The sequence below is a fragment of the Aotus nancymaae genome, unplaced genomic scaffold (genome assembly GCF_030222135.1).
Source record: "Aotus nancymaae isolate 86718 unplaced genomic scaffold, 86718_ANA_hifiasm-v0.15.2.pri h1tg000003l, whole genome shotgun sequence".
Taxonomy (NCBI): Eukaryota; Metazoa; Chordata; class Mammalia; order Primates; family Aotidae; genus Aotus; species Aotus nancymaae.
In genome coordinates this window covers 43,334,963-43,354,773 of record NW_026988414.1, presented here as the reverse complement: position 1 = coordinate 43,354,773, position 19,811 = coordinate 43,334,963, and the positions used below count along the sequence as shown (strand labels likewise).

The window sequence follows — 19,811 nt, the reverse complement described above, 5'->3', positions numbered from 1 at the left end:
AATCTTCTTTTTTTTACCTTAGTTCATCTAGCTAAAGGTCTGTAAATATTCTTGATCTTTTCAAAGAACTAACTCTTGGTTTTGTTGAATTTCTCTATTGTTTTTCTATTCTCTGTTTTGTTTATTTCTGTTGTAATCATTATTATTTACTTACTTCTAGATATGGGTTTAGTTCGTTATCTAGTTCCTTAAGATGTAAAGTTAGATTATTGATTTGAGATCTTTCTTCCTTCTTATAAATATTTATAGCTACAAACTTCCCTCTTAGCCTGGCTTTTACTGCCTCTCACAAGTTATCTATTGTGTTTTTATTTTCAATTAGTCTTGAGAAATTTTCCAATTTCCTTTGTGACTCCTTCTTTTTTCCCATTGGTTGTTTGAGTGTATTGTTCAATTTCCACATATTTTTGGGATTTCCTGTTTTTTGCCATTAATTTCTACTATCATCTCATTGAGATCAGAAAATATAATTTGTATGATTTTAATACTTTTAAGTTTATTAAGTTTTGTTTTATAACCTAATATATGGTCTATCCTAGAGAAAATTCCATATGTACTTTAGAAAAATGTGTACTCTGCTATTGAAGGGCAGTGATCTATATATGTCTGTTAAGTCACATTGGTGTACACTGTTGTTCAAGTCCTGTGTTTCTCTGATCTGGCTGGTTGTTCTATCCATTACTGAAAGTGGAAAATTGAAGTCTCCTACTATTATTGTAGAGCTCTGTATTTCTCTTTTTAATTCTGTCAATGTTTACTTCAAACTGTTTAGTATCTCTGATGTTTGGTGGATATATCTTTATAATTATTATATGTTCTTGGTGAACTGATCCTTTTATTATTATATAATGACCTTCTTTTACCCTTTTAACAATTTCTTACCTAAAATCTATTTTGTCTGATATTAATATAGCTACTTTGCTCTCTTTCAACTACTATAAGCCCGAAATAGCTTTCATTTTCAATCTAAGCATGTCCTTAGAACCAAAGTTTGTCTCTTATAGACAGCATATAGTTAGATTTTATTTTTTTAATACAATACACCAATATATGTCTTGATGGTGGGGCTGTCCACAAGTGTTTGTTTTGTTTTTAACCACTATATTTTGGGGTAATCACAGTAGTAGAAAACTAACACAATGCCTGTAGATTAGTTAACATTATCGTATCAATGCTAATTTTCTGATTTTTATAATTGTACTATGGTTATGAAAAACACATTCTTATTTTAAGGGAAAACATATGAATGTATTTTCAGGGTTAAGAGATATAATGCCTCAAGCTTACCTTAAATGTTTCATAAAGACAGCAAGATGACAATGTAATGTAAAATGCTAACTGCTGGTGAAGCAGGGTGAAGGTACATAAAATTATTTGTTACCGTTATTGTAACTTTCCTTTAGGTCTAAAATTATGCTACAGTTTACAAATAATAAATAAAATTTAATTTGGAGACTACAAATTTAGGATATATTAGAATCCACAGTGTAAATACAGCACTGAAACTAACTTTTAGTTTTTCTGGGTTTCCAGAAAGAAAGAAGACAGAAAAACGAATAGAGATAATATATAGATAGACACTGACTGAATATTTTACAGAATTAAGAAAAGATGTTAATATGAAGATTAAGTAATCTAAGATTGAAAAAATTAAAGAAAATTAATACCTGGACATATAGTAAAAATGCATGACACTAAAGCCAATGAAAAAATATTAAATATTGTGGGAGAAAAGATTATCTTCTTCAAATTAAGCAATAGCTTAAACAGCTGACTTCTATACTTTTCTTTTTCTTTTTCTTTTTTTTTTTTTTTGAGACAAGGTCTCACTCTGTCACTCAGGCTGGTGTGCAATAGCACAGTCATAGCTAACTACAGCCTTGAACTCCTGGGATCAAGCCATCCTCCAACCTCAGCCTCTTAAGTAGCTGGGACTACAGTCCCCTGCCCTCCCCGCCAATTTTTTTTTTTTTTTTGTATTTTTTGTAGATACAGGGTTTAACCATGTTGTCCAGGGTGTTCTCAAACTCCTGGGCGCAAGCAATCCATCTGCCTCAGGCTACCAAAGTGCTGGGATTACAGGCATGAGCCACCATGCTTGAACAACTGCTGACTTCTAAATCACAGCAATGATGACCAGAGCCAGTGTAATATTAGGTGGACTATAACAAAATAAAATAACTGGTAACTTACAATCATATATTTAACAAAGTAGCTTTCAATGAAGTGAATAAAATAAAGACATTCGTAGACAAACAAAAACTGAGCTTTTGCTACCAATAGATAATTACAAAGTGACATTTTAAATGTTCCGCAAGCAGAAGTAAATGATCTCACATGAAAAATCTCAAATATAAGAAGGAATGATAAGCAATAACAGGGACCAATATGCTTATTTATCTATATTAAATAAAAATGAAGTTGTCATGTGGCTTAAAAACTGTAATATAACTAAAATATATGAAAACTGCACATAAAATGGTTACAGTTAAGTTATTCTGAGCACCTATATTATTTTGAAAGTGAATAAATATTAAAACTGACACTTTGGTGAGTTTATGCATCATAACGTTTCTAGTCTTTTTATTAGAAATTAAAATATAATTATTAATTGAACAGAAAGAAATATGAATGAGAATAACAAATTCAAAATAAGAAATGGATAAAAAGGATTAGACAAATAAAAAACAAAAATAACATGAAGACGTAAACAAATATGATAGCATTTGTAATAAGTGTAAATAGACTAATTACCATAGCTAAAATACAAAATTCAAAGCTGTGGCTGACTCTGGCAGAGAAGCAGTATGTTTCCATTAGTGCAAATTTCAAAAACAAAAATTATAATTTATATATATCGGAATAAATATATATGGGTAAAAATGTATCTAAAAATCATAATAAAAAGCAAAATGATGATAAATTCAAAAAAAGGTTATCTCTGAGAAGACAGGGAAAGGGATTGGATTAAGGAAGAACATACTTGTTAATTCAGAATATGTTAATTTTTTTTTCCTTACACTACATTCTGGGCATAATGGTTATGCATTGTATACTTTTACCTATCTATCATATATTTTAAAATAATGTTTGTTTGTTTCCCTCCATATTCAATAAAACCAATTAAAAAGGTAGCATCAAAAATAAAAGATTTAAGATGAATATGAAATGTATTGTATCTCTCTTCCGATGCTATGTTTTCTGTCATCTTGAGAAGGCGAACTGTCTCTGACGGAGGAACCAGACTGCATGAATACAGCATTGCAAAAACTAAGCCTGAGTCAAGTCTAGATGACCATTAACCTCTGCCAGGTAGTTAACTGTTGCAGACTGCAAAAATGTCCCAATTTCTCACTACTGCCTTTATAGTATGACCTTGCAGCTACCCCAAGAGTGAAGTCTATTTGTTTATGTCTTATACTGGGCTGGGCTTTCTAACCTGCTTTGACCAATAAGTCGCAGCAAAATATATGCTGGGCCAGTTCTAAGCACTGGTCTCAAGAAGTTATAAATACTATTCTTCGTCTTGAAATTCTGCTATCTGTTCTGTGAATTCATCTAAGCTACCCCACTGTATGATGAGAGACACGTGACCCAGTCACTACTGTTGTATCTGCCAGAAAGTTGAAAATAGGTGAATGAGACCATCCCAGAGTAGCCAGCTTTGGCCTATCCTATAGCTGACTTCACGTACCTAAGTGAGCTCAGGTAAAAATACCGAACCTAGGATCATCAAAACTGCCTGCCCATTGACCTGCAGATCCATAACAATACATGGTTGTTGTATTAAGCAAGTAAGTTTGGGGATTAATCAAAACAGTTATTAACCATAAATAAACTGATTCTACAACTTTATAAGCACGATTTCTTTCCTTCCTATTGTTATTTTGTTGTGAACGTACTCATAAAAACATTAACCTGGATACAATTTTGTAAACATATGAAACATGGAGAGGCCATGAATATTTCTATTGCACGTAAAATGTCCCCATTTTGAAAAATTTGAGTCAGGGCAATCTTAAAAAATAATAGATTTAAAATTACAGTTTTAGGAAGCCAAATGGGATAAAGTTTCCTAAGGATAAAACCAAGAAACTTGAGAGACATACACAGGTTAGGAAACTGCGATGTGCTGATTTTCCTTCTTTCAATTTGCAGTGCTGTGAAAACCTTGTACTATGGAGCCACAGTATTCATGAGAACAAGAGAACAGGGGTGGCAGGAGGTATTTTTAACAAAGTCATCAAGGTACTCATGAGGATGGCATATTTTCCATGAACAAGCAGCATAACTTAGTACTTTGCTCGAACACTACACACAGCATAATGGAAATGGCACTTTCAGAATACTGATTCTCCCACAGGGAACTCAACAGTGAACTAGGAAAAGATCACAGGCTCTGACAGTTGATTGGTGAATTAATTAGATGTTGAACTTTGTTAATGCTATGGTAAATTACATGAGGAGCGTGCACTCAGAGTCATAAAAAGATTCCAAGGATGCTAGGTGTCACACAACAGTAGGGCAAAATGTAATTAGAATCCAGAGCAAGGCTCAATGCAAATCGGTTTACCAGAGACCTGCTGAGATTAATCTTACTTGTATAACTTTCTGAGGGGAAAATTTAGACTGAGTGGCACAATTATTTAGGCTACAAGCAAAAGGAATTGATGATTTTTTATTATTCTTTCTAAAGTTTTCTTGATATAGACTTAGAAAGTTAATGTTTATCAACTCTTTACCCACTTTTAAAGCACATCTCCTCATGTAATCTACTAAGTGATAGGAGATTTTGAAGAAAGAACAGATAGGGTCATTTTTTATTCTGCTATGACCACATTGCTGTCATTGCTGCCTATATGCTCTCAGAAAATACTTATCGGTGGCCTTTGTTGCTAAATGCATTTTGGTATGTAATATATTGAACTTATCAATTGTGTGATCTTGGGCAAGTTACTTAATCTCTTCAGCCCTCAGATTCTTCATTTGCAGAATGCGGACAATGACAGTATTCATTTTGTAGGGCTATAATGTGAATTAATTATGTAAATATTGTAAAGTACTTAAAACAATGCCCAGCACACGGCAAGTATTATAAAAGTTGCTGAATGAATATTGAAACAAAAACAGTGTTCACCTATTTCCACAGAGATCCATCACCATTTAAACTTCTGATCATTCAGCAAACATAGACATTGATTTCCAACATTCCGAATAATCAAACTGAGCCTTTCCTTGGGAAAATGCAGCTTTCATAGAGGTAAGTAGAAGAATATTAACAAAGTTTCACACATCAGGGATAGATGTGTGAGGGTTCAACAGAGTTTTACTCTTCTTCCCTATTATCTTCTATAACTGGGAGGATATGGAAATAAATATAGAATAGGAATTATATCAGCCAGACCAAAAAAAAAGGCACCTAAATTCATTTCAGTCTTCTTTTCTGCTGACGAATAGATGCTGCTACTAACATATTGAGGTGCAATTGTATTCTTTTTTTTTTTTTTTTTTTGAGACGAAGTCTCACTCTGTTTCCCAGGCTGGAGTGCAGTGGTGTCATCTCAGCTCACTGCAACCTCCGCTGCCCAGGTTTAAGGAATTCTCTTTTCTCAGCCTCCTGACTAGCTGGAACTACAGGTGTCCACCACCATACCTCACTAATTTTTGTATTTTTAGTAGAGATAGGGTATCACCATATTGGTCAGGTTGGGCTCAAACTCCTGACCTCAGGTGATCCACCTGCCTTGGCCTCCCAAAGTGCTAGGATTACAGGTGTGAGCCACCACATCCAGCCTGCAGTGTATTCTAATTAGATATCCTGCATGCTCTGTGAGAATGGCATGCAACAAATGTAAACACAATTCATTGCAGTTGAACTCTTACCATGAGCAAAATACTAGGAAAGGCCCTGAAGAAAAAGCAAACCGAAAACTGGAATAAGTTCCTCTGCTTCATATCTCCAAAGCATGTATTAACAATATTTTAATATATTTCAACAAAATATAAGTGACTGAAAATATATATGGGTATATAAAGAACACATACAACATTTAAAAAAGGGTATTTTTAATTTTAGTTCCTTTCTCTTCCCCTGTCTGCTGTATGCTGAAGATGATTGCGGAGTCATGACAAGTCTTGCACTGCTGACAAAATGCATAAGGACTAGTATAAGGTTGAGTTGAGATAAACACAAAAAGTGAACCAATAATCCTGGAAGAATCAACTTGAGATTATATATGAATTGGTAAGTATAAAAAGGCTTGAGTTATTTAAGCACTTATTAAGACTGATGATATTACAATATTCATGAGGAGCAAAAATGCTATCTATAGATAATCTGAGATATTTGGTAAAGAGAAGAGATTAAATATTTATATTAAGAGAGCATAGTGTGTCCTGCTTTATTCTTAAGAGGATTTGGGCTGGTATTATAAGTTGTTTTTGATGCAGGATAAAAATAAGTGAGGAAAAAATTTAAAGCAGATATTATAATGCTAGGGATAAAATTAGTACCAACTAGAAATTAGGTAAGACTATGGCTAAGGGAATCTAGGATGATTGGACTTCTTCCTCAGCCCACATTACTGCTTTTTCTGTTGCTCCTAGGGGAGCTATCTGCAAGGAACAATGACAAAAGAAGAAAAAGTTCTACTTTCTTATTAAACAGTCATTGGGACCTAAATGCTAATACAGAGAGCTGTGATAAACATGGCTGGAACCAGGGTCTAGGTTAGAAGCCTGAGAGATCTCTACCACTCTCTCTCAACTTAAGTCCCCAAATAGTAGATTTTATATTGATCAGGTTGGATGCCTTCAAGGGAAAAATAGGTCAGAGAGAGAATAGAGAGTAAGCCCTTGGCCAGTTTAACATTTTGAGAAGATAAAGAGAAGAGTGTATTAGAAAGGATGACTGAGCTTCTCCATGTAGAAGGGCCTTTCAGTTTGAAAGGAAGAGACAGAAACATACATAATTTTTCATTGAATGGCTATGCCACAGAAACAAGGAATCTCTCCAATGAGATCATTATATCCTCTTTTTGGGGACTGGATTCTTTATCTCCCAGAAGCTCTTTCTCTAGATGTCATACAGATATTTCAGCTATTGACCTTGTTATAGTTCAGGTCTCAACTTAAAATATATCTACAGTGATAACACAATTCAAAGTAGCCAGTTCTTCAAGCTCTCACCTTGTTTTATTTTTAACTTAGCACTTATTACTGAATATTTTCTTTCACATATTTCTGTATTAATGGACTCCATACCAAAACTACCCATCTAGAACATAAGGTCTATGAAAACAAGGATCTCATCTGTATTATTCACATATGTGTGTGTGTGTATATGAGTTATAAATAAACTATATATATATGAGTTATAAGTGAACACAACAGGTACTCAATAAAGATTTAGCAAATAAATACGTGCATGAAAGTGTGTTTTAGTAGGCCAAGAAAGGTGGTGGAAAAAGAGATGCTTCTCGGGAACTTATTTTAATATTGACAATAGCTGACATTTATCAAGAGTGTTAATCTTCAGAACAGCACCCTAAAATAAACACTGGAGAGAAAAATGCAGTGGCAACCTGACCCAATCTACTCTAGATCTAAATAAAAGCTATGGGACCCAAACCTAGACCACACACTCAGAGCAGCTATGCTTCACTACCATGTATCCAATTAGATTCTGTTTACATGCCAAATATGTGCAACAGATTTAGTTCTGAAACTCCTAGTATTCTACACACATATGCAAATAAATCTATTACATGATCCACTAGAATCATAAGTTAAAAATAAATGAGTTGCGATAAGAAACCTTGCTGTTTGGAGTGGTGAGACCAAAGGAAAATATGTGCCATGGTCTCCTTAATGGAGAAAGTTTATAAAGGATGAAGGAAAACAGCATGAATTATACCATGAATAATATTACTAAACACAAGCATGAGCTTCTAGCATCTATAATACAAATCAGTGTAAGTTGATGGCATCGATTCAAGTTTTGGTTTAGTGAAAGCATATCTATGGAGAAAATATAAAGACTTTAATAGCCTTGTTTAATCCACTGGTAAAATTTCAGCTATGTAGATGAATGAAAAGAATTCATGTCATTCAGGCAACCACTCCTCAATATTATTTCTGACACCTACATTTCTGATCAATATTGGCTGGTAGAAGTTATGATGTATATATTTTATGATGAGCACCAGCCCATATATATTTGGTGTTATTTTTTAAGAAAGTATTCATGAGTTTGAAAACATGCATAATTTTGGTAACTTCTTAGACGCTGACATGCCTAACCAGAATATATACCTCAACACACTATTATTATACTTCTGTGGAGACATACAAATGGGAATATATACAACCAATGTCAAGACTTTTCTTTGAAAATAACTCTGGTTTTATCCCTTACATGAAAAGAAGTCTGATTAATGGCCAACACCTTATCCAATCTAGAACCCTAAGTCATTAGAAAATAACAAGTTAAATGCCCATAAAATATTTGACATTAATCTATGCTTTAAAATGGCTCTAAAATGTACTCCTAGTTGACTGTTAGGCTCTAATGCAAGGTCAGTTAAATGGCAAAGCATGCATTATGTAACAGTTAATTTTAAATCACTCTTTCCTACCATTCTTGCTTATTCTATTAGCCCCAATGACATCATATGGTGAGCATTACTTTTATTATGTCCTTTTCACAGACTAGTAAACTAAGCCTCAGAGACCTCATATAAATTGCAAAAGTGATATATCCAGAAAATAGAAACCCAGGAATACTGAATCTGGACATGGGATTGTAACCACTGAAATATTTTGCTTTACTTTTGTCAGTTTTTCTCAGCTAGATAAAACTAATATATTTTGAAGCACAGTAGATAGTTGACTTCAGGCTCATATCCTAGTGACAGAATTAAAATACAACAATTCTAGCATTTTTTTCCTAAATGAATATTTTTTATATTAATATCACTTTAAATTAAGAAAACATACAGCTTAAAAACTATCATTTAGTATTAAATAAACTGTACATAAAGGCTATTTCTTCACATAAAAGATCACTGAGTGCCTATAGAACAATAAAAGAGATGTGAAGTATTATTTCCTCAAACACTGGTTGACAAATGAATGCCCTGTGAGAAGCACTTGGCTGGCCAAACACACCAACTATTAGCTCTAGAGTCAGTTCTCAATTCTTTATGCAACAGCCCATTCTATGTATACAGCAATTGTAATTTTCACAGTTATTTCTCACTTTAACTAAACGCATATTATACTATTTTTAAAACCTTTCTCATATTGAGTTACATTTCATCTGAATGTCTCATGGCCTCCCTTACAGATACAGCTATAAAATCTAATCTCCCTTTCACCTGACATCATTTAAACACTTGCAGAGTTATCATCATCTCCTACACTTTCAAGTCTTACTTTCTCCAAACAAGTCATACCTCATCCTCTCAAAACTTCAAATTCCTGCCAGGCACAGTGGCTTATGTCTGTAATCCCAGTACTTTGGGAGGCTGAGGCAAGTGGATCATTTGAGGTCAGGAGTTCGAGATCAGTCTGGCCAACATGGTGAAACCCCATCTCCACTAAAAATTTAAAAATTAGCTGGGTGTGGTAGTGCACGCCTGTAGTCCCAGCTACTCAGGGGGCTGAGGCATGAAAATTGCTTAAACCCATGAGGCGGAGGTTGCAGTTAACCAAGATTGTGCCACTGCATTCCAGCCTGGGCGATAACTGGGCAGTTATCCTTGGGTTTATCAAAGTTCTTCTTCAACTGTGAACTGAGCTAAAGGTTTTGGGCATGTTCTTCTATACACACTGCTGACCTATTTCACAACTTGTTCAATATGCCTATGTTGTCCTTTACATTCCAGTTGCATGTTGGTCATCACACATGCAATTGGAATGTAGAGGACAACATAGGCATATTGAACAAGTTGTAAATGTGAACCTATAATTCTTTGCACAACATAAAATGTCTCTGCTGTATTCATAATTTTTCTATCTCTTAACTCATATAAGGGATTTTTTTTCTAATATTCTGGATGTCTTTAGAATTGAGAAAATCTTTAAAACTCCACCAAAGATTTTGAGGAAAGGAAGACCTTTATTTTTCTTGGAGATTAGCAATAAAATAATAGGTAAATAATTCAGTACCCGTGGTGGAGTGGTAGTAGAGGGAAGGTAAAACCTCCTTTTCTTATTTTAAATTAAATCTTGTCTATAGGCAAAAGAAAAGGAGCCAGTGCTGTGGGGTGAAGAAGCTGAAAATGGAAGTGAAAATGAGCTTCATGATTACAACAAGAACCTGGAGGTTACTGACCTATCCTTTCACTCTTCCCATGTTACACCCCTTAATCTTCGGTTAAAATAAAGTTCTCAGTAAAGAAAAATTTGCATATGGATTTTACTTTTTAAAAATCCCATCAAAATGAAATGAAATATTAATTTTTTAAATAACTTCTAATAATTTCAAGGATTAATAATCTGTGTTTCACTTTTAGCTGATAAAAAGACCTCCTAACTATATGCTGTGAAAGTACATCCAAAAACAGCTAGTGTCCACTGGATTCACAATCAGAGACATATTATAGATTGTCACATATATTCAAGCAGGAAAAAAAGGTTTAAACTTACCATGATTACTTAAGCTGACTAAAGGAACTATGAAAGAGTATTCTCAGATATATTAAAAAAGGCAATTACATTTCACTCTGTCTCTAAATCATTTCAAATGTATCATATTTTAAGTGCCATTCAATGTTCTTTTTGATTGGAAGAGCCCTATATATGACAGGCAGTTTCGTGCTGTGCAAATTAGCAGTTTCCCCTATTTCTTTTCACAAGACTGTCAATTTTTTTCCTACTATGTCATCCAAGTTCACAAAATGGTGACTCTTGTAAATTATAAGCCATATGCCTCACTGTACAGTTCATAATTTAAATTTTATCAATGATGCCTTTAATTTTTTAAAAAATTGATCAATATTGTGTATTTTGTACCTGTTTAATTTCCCCTAATTACCTCTGAAATATCTTTATTTTTTACATTTCAATCTATATTTCTGCATATGAAGAGTGCCAGTTTTCTTTGAACCCCAAGCTTCCATCCTAGCCTGATGTGTACATGTATTTGTGCATCTATGTGTACATACACCATTTCTACCTGGGTAAATCACTTATGTACAACTCCCTGCTTCCTGGCTGTTATTGTTTGAGACAAGTGAACTTGGCTGGAAGCAAGTATATTCCCTTCTTAGAAAACTTATTTTTTTTTTTCAGAGGAAAATTTCATATTACTGCTCATGTCTCAGTCTTCATGAGGGTACAAGAGATGCAGTTCCACACACCTTCTTTAGTTGAATTAAATAAGACATTTTTAAACAGGTATTAGCTAAGCTTAATCTTCCTGGGTACCCCTGTATTTCTTTTTTCTTTTGTTTTTTTTTTTTGTCTTTGTAATTTCAGGCGGTGAAAAGATAACATGAGTTGTAAATGTCACAATCTGCTCTACAACAACCGGAAGAAATATGAAAATACAAAACCAAAAATACCTATTGTGGTGCTTGGTAAGTGGTCACTAGGACAGAAAGCAAAGATAAAGAAACTAATAAGACATTCCAAGCAAAGAAAGTCACTCCCAGCACACATACACAAGCCACCATAAGGCCATTAAAACTAGTGGGGGAAATAAAAAGAAAAGGAACTCAGCTTCCATTTAAAATATATAGTACCTCCTATATAAATTTAAATTTGTATACCTCTTATATCACTACTTTTGTTGTATTAAGAAATATCTTCAGTCACTGCACTTTCAAATGTATATTAGCACATGCTAAAATGATGTTTTAATGAATAAAAATGACATTAAGCAAACACAAACAGCATACAGACTGTCAGAAACATATCATTACATATATAATAGCTTTACAGAGAAAATTTATAAGCTTAGTAGTGGATTGTCAACATGTTAATAACTTCCCCCAGTCACTTTGGGGCACACAAATTAGAGGAAGTAATTAAATATATGATGAAATAAAATTATCTACTTCCTTGGTATAATAAAAATAAGTTTTAAAATAAAAAATCCTCTTTAATTTCATCCTGAAAATACAATTAAAATGAATTTGGCATTTACCTCGTGTGATTAAAAATCCACTGGACACTTTAGAAGCACAGGCAGCTCATGATACAGCTTTCTGGTGGCACTCATCAATTCCTACAAATAACAAGAGGGTGAAAGAGAATATTCAGAGCAATATATGTCATTGTAAAATGACGGCGATTAGCTATGAAATTTTTATTATTACTCTACACTGCCTTTTAAAAAGTACCTGACTATACATTGCTGTTATAATAGCTTTTGTTAAATGCACAATATAGCAATGAAAATTATTTCTGCCTGGGACTTCCAAGGCAGTAAAATAGACTCCAGATTATGATGTACTACAAAACATCAAACCCCACAAAATAACATGTTATTTTACTGAGAAAGGCTGTTGGATTATAAAAATAAAATAATTTGTAATTTAAATGTTTTCTTATGTGCATTACCACATCAAATAATTTTTCTAGTCATGATACTAAGTTATAAGAGTAGAGGGTTTAGTTTTTACCATTGGTTACTTTAGGTACATTTTAGCAAATATCTTTATTTTATATTTCATAGATTTCCCAGGGAAGAGCCATAAAATGTGGGAAATGACGGTTATCCATCTGATAAGTTAATATGCAGTATGGTAAGTTTTAACTTATCAAATGAATGGCTATCATTTCCTACATTTTATGAGACTTCCTCAGGGAGACATAGAAAATAAAACAGATATGCTTACTAAAATAACAAGATACTATATAGTATATACAGTAGAAAATTACATAGTAACTCAAACTTTTACAATTTCAATTATCTGGGGAAGAAATTTTTTTAAAAAGCATTATTTTCTCCCATCTACTTGATAAAAGAAATAAAACGATAAGCAAGATAGATGAGTCATTTATTGCTGCATATTGTCACTTTCCCATGTTTCCCATACCCAAATATGTAGAGGGGTAACTGTATAGCATCCCTTTCTTACCAGCCCACTACTCCAAGCCTCACACATGTTAAATTCAGGCACAAATCTCAGTGAATCAGCACAATGGACACCTGCTCATCTTTTCCCCTCTGCACATCCCTGACCCTTCCTATAAATCTCTAACTCTAAGGTCAGGATAGGATAAAAAGAGATGGTAGAAAGATGATGCTCCTCCATTCATAATAGTACAGACATATAATAAACCTAAACTCATCAATGGCATATTGGATAAAGAAAATGTGGCATATATAAACAACACAAATTACTATGAAGCCATAAAAAGAAAGAGATTATGTCCTTTGCACCAACATGGACAAAGCTGGTGGCCATTATCTTAAGCAAAATAATAAAGGAACAGAAAAGCAAATACCACATATTCTCACTTATAAGTAGAAGCTAAACAACAAGAATATATGGACACAAAGAAGGAAACAATAGACACTGGGGCCTATTTGAGGGTGGAGGATGGGAGGAGGAAGAGAATCAAAAAATTGCCTATCACATACTATGCCTGTTCATTGGGTGATGAAATAAGCTGTACAACAAGCCCATGTGACACGCAACATACCTATATAACAAACCTGAGCATGTACCCTAAACCTAAAATAAAAGTTAAAAAAGAGAAAAAAAGAAAAATGGCACTCTTAACTAAGAAGTATAACTGTGTCAAGGCACATATAGAAGATTGGTACAGAAATACACGAGCATTTTCTTATCACAGGAGAAGTCATATAAGGTCATGCTTTAAGTGCTAGATTCATAAAAATTAAATTATCATTTCAATTTTCTAAAAGCTAGTATCAGGAACTAAATATAAATTTCTTATTATGTGCTTTGTGTCTTTTGTCTGTTTGGTTTGAGGGTTTATAACTCACTTTGAGGAAAAGATACTTTCTAGCCAAATAAATTCTACATAGTGAATAAAATGTCCTATTAGATTCTAGAAAGAAATCAGAAGCTACACTTCCATTACGGGGAAACAGAGAGAAAGTAGCAACTACCTTTAGCAAGAAAGGGAGCATTCATATGTTCAGAATAGTATGACACTAAGCAGAAAAACCCTAAAACACCAGGAATGGCTACATTGCATTTTATGAATTTCTGCATATGTTGCAGAAACATCCTGTTTTCCTGAGAATGCTTCAACTTCTCCAATGCCTGGTTGTCTTCTAACTCTGCATAGTATTCACATCTTTGTGCCCTGTTTTATTTTATGGTTTATAAATCTACAGCAAACAACTCTAAATCTTTGGAAGTTCACTTTGACAAGTGCTGTGATAGGCACTTTCATACACATATCTCATTTAATCGACAAGATATGTATACTGTCACACTTTGCAAACATTGGCTTATATATTATATATCTCAGCATAAAAATCTTAAATTGGAAGTTGTATGTTCCATGAAATAAATTGCTGTTTCCTACCCATTATAAGTTTTAAGTTCCATATATTTCATTTGCTTAAAGCATTTTCTGAATGTCTTAAGTGTTTATTGAGTGTTTTAAAATATATATGGAATGTGAAAATTATTCAACTAAATCCATTATCTATTTGCTTGAAATTTGAGTTTTAGCATTACAACAGACAGAAGAATCCTGAAACCTCATAAGATCTTTTGTTTATGATCACATTTAAAGATTAGACATGTAATATCTTTGAGGAAGAAGAAATTGTGTTATATTTACAACACACAAACTAGAAATTCCCAATTTCTTGGAAGAAAATAATTTTAACTAAGACCCAATATTATTTGAGGGATGTGAAAAATAAGTTATGTTGGTGAAGTAATAGCATGAATACAAAAGAAGCAACAAGATAAGCAGGATTAAAAGGAGACTATCTTTCTAAATAGAAAATTAAATGGTCAAGTTAGTGGAGAAAGAAGTTGGGTGAAATGTGTTGATAAAACTTAAAATAGCATTGTGTTTGTTGGCTATTTTTTGAAGGGGAATTTAAGTGGTAATATTTTCTAAATTTTCTAAGTAAAAATTTCTTCAGAGGTTTGTGGGTTAATAACAAAATAATGGAGAAAAGAAATCAAAGCTGTAATTCCTAAAAAGTAAATCAAAGTTTATAGTGATTGGGCATCACATTCCGTATTAAATGATAACACCAGATGAAAGCCAGGCCTAGATACAATCCTAGATCATCTGATTTATTAGATCCTTCTCACCAAAATGAGCTAGAGAAATATCAGAAAGATATTAGTAACAGAATAAATATTGTTCAGGCTGAGCGTGGTGGCTCACACCTGTAATCCCAGCACTTTGGGAGGTCAAGGCAGGCAAATCACCTGAGGTCAGGAGTTCGAGACCAGCCTGGCCCACATGGAGAAAACCCGTCTCTACTAAAAATTAAAAAATTAGCTGGGTGTGGTGGTGCATGCTTGTAATCCCAGCTACTTGGGAAGCTAAGGCAGAAGAATCGCTTGAATCCGGGAGGCAGAGGTTGCAGTGAGCAGAGATTGTGCCACTGCACTTCAACCTGGGCAACAGAGTGAGACTCCGTTTCAAATAATAATAATAAATATTGTTCAGAGGATAAAAGAGGAAAATATGAAAAAATCAGTTGTTTCATAAGCATTGGTAGATGTAGCTCAATTGAGCTGAGACAAGACTGAGAAGAAAAAAGTAAGAAATTATACCCTCAACAGTTTAATCGACACAATTCAAGGTAAGTGATAATGTTTACAAGCAAAAGTGAGGATTTGATGAATGTATATTTTCAAGCAGTTAGTGGACAAAAGATACCCCTAAACCATGTGTTAAAAAAAACTCGCCTGTATGCTTAGGATGGTCAATAAAATCTAAAGTAGTCAATGTATCTAAAAAAAAAAAAGAAACAGATTCAGTCTCATAGTCATGATCATGATATAATGGTGAAGAGAGAAAATAACGTTAAAGGGAGATGATAAACATTCTGTAACAGTAACTGTAGAGGTTTAATATTTTAAAACTACACCCAGGCATGAATTACTCCCCTTTCAAACAAACATTGACACTAACTTCAAGACTACCAATATGTAAACACAATTTACAAGATAATAACAGTGGCTCTGCTGACTTCTTATACAATAAGTGTAATAATCTTTAGGGATAAACAATATACTTTAAATTGATTCAAACTGGGGTATCATTTAGGTTTATAGTGGTATGTTAGGAATAATTTGAAAAAGAAGAAAACAATATCCCTAGAACTTCAGTGCTGCTTGAAGTTTTAGAAGGAAAAATATCTACCTACACTTGAATGTTTCAGGTAGAAATAGTGTGTAATTATACATTATGTCTCTACAAGTGTTGCAGAAAAAAGTTTTGAAAACCCCTGCTTTAAATGAAAAGGTACACATTTCTACCCTTTTCTCTTTTTCCACAACATTTTCTAGTGATTCTCATACTTTATTTCAAGGTGAGGGAAAAGGGAGAATACTTTTCCAGAGAAAATATATACTACATGACATCTCTCAAAAAGAAATGAATTCTCTAAGTTATTTAAATGTTTATTTATTATTATTGATACTTTGTATACAGTAGTCTAGAGTATTAGTACATGGCATAACAGAGGCTTTAACACATGATGTAGAACTCATCATGGTCAAATGGTCTGGCTGATAAATTTCTTGGATGGTTGCGTAAGGCGAATAACACAGCATCACTTAGGAAATATCCAAGTGATCTGCAACCTCTCAGTTGAAGTTCCATCAACATTTTGGAGAGTTTAGAATGTGACCTACAGAGATAGTCTACCCTACATTGGGGAAAAAGGGTCTCTCATACATCGAGTAGATCAAGTATTTTGAATTGTTATATGTAATCTGCATCTTCTGTCATATTAAATTTTTTCTTTTCAGTTACAGAAAAGAAGGAAGAAGAGAAATAACATGCCTACTATGTAGCTAGATATGATACTTAGTAATTTAAAAACATTATTTAATTTATTCATCATAAAATAAACTACGTGAGATAGGCAGCATTATCCCACTTTACAAATATATAACTGAGGCTTATAAAATGATGCATTTATTTTCTCATGATTACAGATCTTTCCATCATTTTTCACTCCCTCAAGTACCAAAAGTGAATGGCTTTGGACATGGAACTACTGGGAACAAACGTTAAATTGAATGTAATAGTACTTAATAAAACTTGAAACCTGTAATCATTGCAGTTAACCAAAGTTGGATGATTTAGTGTTTTATTATCAATAGTTCATGATTGTTAAATACAAATCAAGTTCTAAATAAAAGCTTCCTCTTTCTTTTATTTGTTGTTTTGGCTTCTGAAAAGGGTGGTTATTAAAATGCAATATAATCCGTTTCCCTAATTAATACTGAGTTTTTGACATATAAAAGTTTATAAAAATATAACATTTTAAACAAGGCATTTGACATGAAATCTAGCTGTGTTAATTAATAATATGATATTCCTAACAAGATGACATAACAGAAATGACATTTCCTTGGAACTGTTATTTATTTACTATTACTTTTCCATTGGAATAGAAAAACCGAAACATGCCATTAATTCAGTCTTAATTCTAATACAACAAAATAGCTATTCAAATTCTTAATTCTAACAGCACAAAAAATTCATGCTAATATTAATATTTAAATTATACCTAATTTTAAGAAAGCAAATTAGCTACGCCATTTGCTGGAGCAAAAGAGAGAAAACAGGAACATAGAAAAAATATATTCAATGAGTAATTTGACTCTGTCATTCACTGAACTTCTTAATATTAAAAATTAAAAACAAACATTTTTCCAACTTAAAAAAAAAGCACAATGACAGTACTACTTGCTTGAATCTCTATAAAGATGCCACTGAAAAACATTGTTTTAAACCATACCAAAAGAGAATCTTACATTTTCACTATACTAAATTCTAAATCCTCTTTTAGTATAGAATGCATATATCCTGTCCTTCAATAAAGAGATCCAGTAATAAAATAATAAAAGAAGGCATTTTTGACTCTCTTTTTTTAAGTTGCCTGCTTTTAAAATATTTGTTGTTGTTGGTGGTGGTGGTGGTGGTGGCTCTGAGAAGACGGATGAGGACTTCACTCTGGATTGCTTTGGTAGCTTACGTTTTGCTTTGTTCTTGCCTTTTTTGGAGATGTATATGGTCAGATATTGGCATTTTATTTGCTTTAATCTTTTGAAAACCCAAGAGTGAAAGCCATGCATTGTTATCTTTTAAGTAGATCGATCAAGTTAAAATTTTTCATTGTGTTTAAACTTTTAAAAGTTGAAATTCTAGTACAGCTACACATTTTAAGTGGATGGGAAATTTGGTTTGGTCTTAAAACACATGTTTATGTAACTTATCTCTTTAAACTACAAACACACACATACACAAAATTTTTGTATCTTGTATTGGTCATTAGAGAAATGCAAATCAAAAGCACATTGATATACCATCTCATGCCAGTCAGAATGGCAATCATTAAAATATCTGGAGACAACAGATGCTGAAGAGAATGTGGAGAAAAAGGAACACTTTTACACTGTTGATGGGAGTGTAAATTAGTTCAACCATTATGGAAGAGAGTGTGGCAATTCCTCAAGGATCTTGAAATAAAAATTCCATTTGACCCGGCAATTCCATTACTGGGTATATACCCAAAGGATTATAAATCATTCTATTACAAAGACATATGCACACATATGTTCATTGTGGTGCTGTTTATGATAGCAAAGACCTGGAACCAACCCAAATGCCCATCGATGATAGACTGGACAAAAAAAAATGTGGCACATATACACCATGGAATTCTATGCAGCCATAAAAAACGATGAGTTCATGTCCTTTGTAGAGACATGGATGAACCTAGAAACCACCATTCTTAGCAAACTGACACAAGAACAGACAACCAAACACCACATGTTTTCACTCATAGATGGGTGATGAATAATGAGAACACTTGGGCATAGGGAAGAGAACAACACTCACTGGGCTATGTGGTGGGGGGAGGGGAGGGGAGAGACAGCGGGGGGACAGGGAGCATGGGGAGGGATAACACTGGGAGAAATGCCTGATATAGGCAACGGAGTGAGGGTATGGAGAGAGCAAACCACTATGGCATGTATATACCTATGCAACAATCCTGCAGAATGCAGGATGTGCACATATATCCCAGAGCCCAAAGTACAAAATAATAATAATAATAATAATAATAGCGATATGGCTACTGAATGCTTTCCATATGCAAAGCACTGTACTAAGTACTTTACATTTATTTGCTTAATTCTCACAAAAGTCCAAATATATTATTTTATCCCAATTGAAAGATAAATAGTTGTGGCACAGAGGGATTTACTAACCAGGCAAGTAAAGAGCTAAGATTTAAACCAAGGTAGTTTGACTTCAGAGTCTGAGCTATTAAGAATTCCTACATTATCTCTGATTAAAAGATACCAATAATGGCATTCGGATAACTATTGTGCAGACATATTCCTTAATCATCGCAACCATCCTTGACCAAAAATATAAAATCATTAAAAATATGATAGAGTGGGCTGGGCACGGTGGCTCACGCCTGTCATCCCAGCACTTTGGGAGGCCGAGGTGGGTGGATCACGAGGTCAAAAGATCAAGACCATCCTGGTCAATATGGTGAAACCCCATCTCTACTAAAAATACAAAAAATTAGCTGCGCATGGTGACACGTGCCTGTAATCCCAGCTACTCGGGAGGCTGAGGCAGGAGAATTGCCTGAACCCAGG

At 33.6% G+C, this 19,811-nt stretch overlaps 1 non-coding gene across 2 annotated transcripts in view; it reads right to left on the bottom strand.

Annotated features, from left to right (window-relative positions):
* LOC105718789 (uncharacterized) overlaps window positions 1-19,811 on the bottom strand; it is a 929,644-nt gene that overhangs the window by 357,920 nt on the left and 551,913 nt on the right. For both annotated transcript variants that reach the window (XR_010344200.1, XR_010344199.1), the window contains exon 3: window positions 12,152-12,232. This is a non-coding gene — a transcript (uncharacterized LOC105718789). The remainder of the gene's footprint in view (window positions 1-12,151; window positions 12,233-19,811) is intronic.